Genomic DNA, 6,354 nt, shown 5'->3' with positions numbered 1-6,354 from the left:
ATTTTAATCAGGCGTCAGTATGGCAAGTTCTCATTACTCCCGATTATACATTTCTACAACCAGAAGGTCACACAACCCCTTACATATGCAGCATTGGCTTGTGTCGGCTTTCCATGGGAAACCTGGGAGAGACTAGAGGACTGGTTTTGGAGGAGGGTGTTACGCCTCCCTAATGCCGTTCCATCAGCGATAATAAGACAGTTGTTAGGCCTTGTGTCTTTGCATCTAAGGGTGGTTAGGAAAACCCTGCTGTTATTCAGGAAACTGAACGTCCCTGACAGTCCACCTCAATTTTGGATATTACCGGTAAAGAGGCTGCGATGTTTGATTGGCCTTTGAACATGTGGTTGGAACGCTGTTAAAATTGGGTCTATTGCTAGATATCCCATGTAGAAATCCTTCACTGGTAAAAAAGACCCTATGAGCCGATGATTGGAGAGAAACCGAAACAAAAAGGTCTAACTCCAAAGTACGCACGCTATCAAAGTGTCTTTCTGGGTTACCTAATGTGACCCCACAATATCTGAGAAGGTTTCCGGATGCAAGGCACAGGGATTTATTCCTCAGATTTCGGTTGAATATATTGCATACTAAGGTTACTCTTCTTAGATATGGAGGGGAGGCGGGGGTGACAGATGTAGACTGTGCAATGCCCAAGCTGAAAGTCTGGACCATTTGCTTCTGTTCTGCCTGGCCTGGAATTGAGATCCTTGAGAACGCTATAAACGAATGAGTAAAGTATTTGGCACTGATGCTGATGTTTGGTGGGAGATTCTATATGGAGGGGCGAAGGTGGGTCTGACTTGCTTGCTTGTAATGTTCTTGGAGTTGATCTTTTTGAAGAAATGTAAGGAGATGGAATGCTTTGAATGACGTAGCCTGCTTGGGTTTTGTGTTTTGTCTCTTTGTGATCGTGTGGATTTAGAATATTGCCTTTTGGGTTACTCAATTGTCTGTAATTGGTTAACAAACGTTTGAAATAAACTAAATGCATAATAAAAAATAAAAGAATGTTTAAAAAAATACCCCGATTGCACACCACCCACCTCAGTTTCAGACACCACCCACTAGCCCCCTTCATCTCTGCCACTACCCCAGACAGCCCCCTCAGGTCCAGACACCACCCACCAGCTCCCCTCACCTCCACCAACACCCCAGGCGGCCCCCTCAGGTCCAGACACCAACCATCAGCTCCCCTCACCTCCAGCAACACCCCCAGAACTCCCCCTCAAGGCCAGACACCACTCACCTGCCCCTCTAACCTCCACCACTACCCCAGGCGGCCCCCTCAGTTCCAGACACCAACCATCAGCTCCCCTCACCTCCACCAACACCCCCAGACCTCCCCCTCAAGGCCAGACACCACCCACCTGCCCCTCTAACCTCCACCACTACCCCAGGCGGGCCCCTCAGGTCCAGACACCAACCATCAGCTCCCCTCACCTCCACCAACACCCCCAGACCTCCCCCTCACAGCCAGACACCACCCACCTGCCCCTCTCACCTCCACCACAACCCCCAGGCATCCCCCTCAAGGCCAGACACCGCCCACCAGCCCCCCTCACATCCGCCACAACCCCCAGCCACCCTCTTCAAGGCCAGACACCACCCACCAGCCACTGCCCCAGGCATCCCCCTCAGGTCCTGACACCACCCACCAAACCCCTCACCAGCGCCACGACCCCCAGGCATCCACCTCAAGGCCAGACACCACCCACCTGCCTCCCTTACCCCCACCACTACCAAGGCAGAGCCTTCAAGGCCAGACAACACCCACCAACCCTCCTCACCTCGCCACTACCCCCAGGCGGCCCCCTCAAGGGCAGACAGCACCCACCAGCCCCCCTTACCTTTTCCACTACCCCAGGCATCCCCCTCAAGACCAGACACCACCCACCAGCCCCCCTCACATCCGCCACCACCCCCAGCCATCCCGCTCAATGCCAGACACCAGCCCCCCTCACATCCGCCCCCACTCCGAAGCATTTGTCTCAAGGCCAGACACTACCCACCAGCCCCCCTCACGTGAGCCACCACCCCCAGCCATATCCCTCAAGGCCAGAAACCGCCCACAAGTCCCCCTCACCTCCACCACTACCCGAGGCTGGCCCTGCCACATCACCCCCCTACCAGTGCAATGTTGAACAACTTACCTCAACTCACTGGCCTGCCACCAACATGAAGCACACAGGCCACACACATACCCACCCATATCCCCAACAACTGGGTGCACTGATGCTGAATTAATGTCTGTAGCTCATCACAGGACTCCCTAGTACATCACAATCACTGGCACAGCAACAGGACAGCAGAATTCAGCAGCAGCTACAAAGTGAAAGCGCCATGTACGTGTCATACAGCAAAGCAATGTGATGCAATGTGAACTATCATTGTGCCCATGTGCCATTGCAATGGCCTAGGACAGGCTTGTCCAACCTTTTTGAATGTGGGGCCGAAGCATTACTTTTTGTCACCCGGTGTGCCAGCGAGCCAAAAGTCAACACCCTCACCCAAAGCAGTATATTAAAAAGCGATATTGTGTGACCTTTGACACAATAGCATCACAAGCAGAGATAGCCATGCAGTCCCAAAGATAGTTTTTGGTGTCAGGGGCAGTGATCAAAGGTTAGTTGCTTATGATTTCTTTCAGTGTGTATGTGTTAATATTTTTCTGAAATAGTGGGGGCGACCGAGTGTAGCGAGGGAGCTATAAGGATCTAGGGAGTGTTTCGGGGGGTTCCCCCAAGAATTATTTTTCCAATATGGGGTTGAAATGGTGCATTTTACAGCAGAAAAGGTGACCAAAAAGCCATAAGACAGATCCATTGTGTTTGCCGATCATAGCAGGGCTTCATCAGTTGCCATACCACAGAGTTTGTCCTCTGGCAGATTGAATTTCAACAAGACATGTTTCACTTCATTGAAAATGTCTTGTCCCATTGTTTTGCCTTTCACTGGACATAGGTCAAGTAGTTCCTCAACAATTTGGAATTGTTTGGTCACTCCTCGTAGTTGGGCGGTATCACTCACATCTGTGCTTTCACCCATCCCCAAGCTGTAAAACTGACAGGCACTCAGGGCCTCATCACGAGTTTGGTGGTAACCCTCAAATCTGGCGGTAGCGCTGTTACCGCCGGATTTAAGGGTCCGCCAAATCAGGGCTTTGGCGGATTTCTCCCCAGCTCTGAGCTGGGGGAAAACCCGCCGAAAACTCGCCCGAATGGGCTCAATGGGGAATGGGGATTTCCTAATAGCGCCGGTGGGATTGGTGGTAGGGCAGATAGCGCCGGCGTTACTGCCCAACTCGTGATGAGGCCCTCAGTCTTTTCGTCAGTGTGTCTTCAATGTTTGATGATAGGTCATCTACGAATCTAGCAATTGTCTGATGTGAGGGACTGATTTTCTCCACCATTGCTTGTTTGTCAGGGAATGCCAAAGATATAAATATTCCCAAGCAATCTTTGACAAATTCTCCACTGGACAATGGTTTCCCTCTCCTAGCCATGGCCTCGGATATCAAGTAACTTATCTTGGTTGCTGCCTCAGAGTTCAACCTGGCAGCTTTGAAGAAAGATTGTTCCCCAATCAGGGTCTGCTTTACTCAGTTCACCCGATCAATCCTACTCTGGCCAATCAGGTTGTCAAATTCAGTTGCATGTTTTGTTGTATAATGCTGCTTAACGTTGTATTCCTTGCAGAAAGCTACTTTTTCCTGGCAAACCAGACACAGGATGTTCCTGTTTTGTTCAAACACAAAGAAATCATTGGCCCGACTATCCTTGAAAACACGACATTCAGCATCAATTTTTCTTTTCTTCAGAATCGCCATCTATTGAGAGTTGGGTAGGTTTTTAGTCATATGAAAACTACTTTGGCACAGTCCCATAACATTAACAACAATTCAAACTTAGTTGTGTTACTAAGTAATAATGTTGTGGTTTTAATATAGGCACAACATTGGGCCACACTGTATGGCACGATTAAAAACTAGCCTCACTCATATAAGTATTCTTCCATAAATATATAAGAATGCCCGTAGCGATGCAGTGTTTGGCAAGTGATAAACACATCAGTTGGGGTAGGTGTGGACACAGTCTGTGGCACCCTTGGAATGCTACTTAAATACGAATGAATACAAAGGCATGCTCTTAATCTCACGTGGCAGGCAGCCAGAGGGGAGCTGAAACACTAAACTGCCACTGAAAAATTAGTAATTGCTCTGTCAGCTATGTGCTAACGCAGATAAACTCAGAGGTTAGTGCTCTTACCTGGTGGAGGCCAGAGTGGGAGGTCAGCGATAGTGTCAGGTATACCGGAAAAGGTGCTGCTGCAGCGAACTGATCGAGTTGGAGGTGGCCTTGCTTACTCAATAAATTATGTCTGTTGAGGAGAAGAGCACATTGTAGCACAATTCCTTTCTCCCATCAGGCCCTGCTCGGTCTGAGATTTGTATAAATGTGGGCCTTGCCACCAGCCAGCAGGCCCAGTCGGATAGCGGGATGGCTCGAGCAGGCCTGTTGCAGACTGCCCACTGGCCTGTCAGCCACACACGGACCCATGGCCCTCCTGAGCCGACAGGTTACCCCGCTTAACTAGAGCAACTCAGACGGGGTGCCCACCATCCGGACACGGCAATGCTGTGAACGCAAAGCCTGATCGGTGCTCGGACGGGGGCTGCGGCAGGCAGCTGACAGCCAGCTCCCCACCAACAGGAGCTGTCTGGGAGGCCTTCTTAAAGTTAGAGGGCCTGGAGGCGAAAACAAAGCCCGGGCAGGGAAGGGTGGCTTCAAGAACAACACAAGCACCTGATATCATGGGGCGGACAAGTCTGGGGTTAGCGGCCTGAGCACTTCACCCCTACAGTGAATGCTGTGGACCTGAGCTGTTCAGATCTAGCCGCCTGGGCTGCAGCAAAATAATGTCTGCTGCAAGACCAGGGGCTCTGTGTGCAACCAACCTACTCGGACACTTTACTTTTTCTTTCTTTCACGAATAAACCAGGGCTGTGAGCCCGATGACCTGCTCACAGCTTGACTGCTGCAAAAGAAATTCTGCCGCAAGACCAGGGGCTCTGTGTGCAACCAACCTACTCGAACACTTTAATTTTTCTTTCTTCCACCAATAAATCAGGGGAAAGCGCGAACGCAGTGCCCCACTAGCAGAAATAATGCAGTTGAGTAGCCCGCATTTGGAGACATTGCAGGGGTCAGCAAATCCGATGTGCAGTGGGTGAGCCTCACCCTGGGAGATCGGCCCATGTGATCACAGATTCTCCCCTGCCAGGTAAGTATGAGTTGCAAGCAAGAGGGCAGGTGTTTGGGTCCGTTCTGGATGCCCCGCTAAGCAAGGGTGAGAAGGCAGGCCATGGCCCAGCCCTCCTGGAAGCCACGACCCCCATGAAAGCCACGGCCCCCACAACCCGGTTAATTTATTTATTTGTGCAATGTTTGTCAGATATCCGACAAACATTTAATAAATAAATAAATTAACCGGGTCGTGGCTGAGGATTGTAACGCCACGACCCGGTTAATTTATTAATTTATGCAATGTTTGTCGGATACAGGTATCTGAAAAACATTTCATAAATAAATAAATTGACCGGGTTGTGACTGAGGACTGTAACGCCACAACCCAGTTGATTTATGTATTTCTGCAATGTTTGTCGGATACTTGTGTCTGACAAACATTGTAGAAATAAATAAATGAACCGGGTCGTGGCTGAGGACTGTAACGCTAAGACCCGGTTAATTTATGTATTTATGCAATGATTGTCAGATACCCCGACAAACATTGCATAAATACATAAATTAACCGGGTCATGGCTGAGGACTGTAACTTCCTCTGGTGACCCCATTCATTTACCACAGCGCAGAGCAGGATTGTGGGGTGGGTGGCTGTGCTGTTGAGCCCAGCGGGCCACATAAAATGGCTTGGAGGGCCGCATTGTGGCCCGCAGACCGTATGTTGGACAAATCTGCTCCATAGCCTTTCTATTCATCACTATTCACTGGTAGTAACATTTTCTGCACACCAAAAGGAAGTAGGTTATGTTGAATTCATGTTACAAGACTACAGTGACAGAAAAGGTGTGTGCATATATTGCCATTCTCCCTGGACAATTATTACTTTCAGTAAATTAAACCTAGTTTTAGGTAAGAGTCGGCTCTATTAGTTCTGTTGAATTTGACTTGAGGCACGTAATCCGTACATTTTATTGATTGGGTTGGGGGGCTGGAATGGGCTATGGGAGGGGGCCCCAAGTCTATCTCTGCCCCAGGCTCCAAAAACGGTTAAGATGGCCCTGTCTGGCGTTAATTGAAGATGCCTTTACTTGCTTGATTTTATCATCAATGA

General features: G+C 49.6%; 1 non-coding gene across 1 annotated transcript; it reads right to left on the bottom strand.

The window, feature by feature from the left end:
* Window positions 1–5,127: 5,127 nt before the first annotated feature.
* Window positions 5,128–5,291, bottom strand: LOC138568171 (U1 spliceosomal RNA). The gene has a single exon (XR_011302536.1). It is a non-coding gene; the product is annotated as a U1 spliceosomal RNA (small nuclear RNA).
* Between the last annotated feature and the right edge of the window lie 1,063 nt (window positions 5,292–6,354).

This window comes from Ambystoma mexicanum, chromosome 2p (genome assembly GCF_040938575.1).
Source record: "Ambystoma mexicanum isolate Mex_15411 chromosome 2p, UKY_AmexF1_1, whole genome shotgun sequence".
Taxonomy (NCBI): domain Eukaryota; kingdom Metazoa; phylum Chordata; class Amphibia; order Caudata; family Ambystomatidae; genus Ambystoma; species Ambystoma mexicanum.
This window is presented reverse-complemented; position numbering and strand designations above follow the sequence as displayed.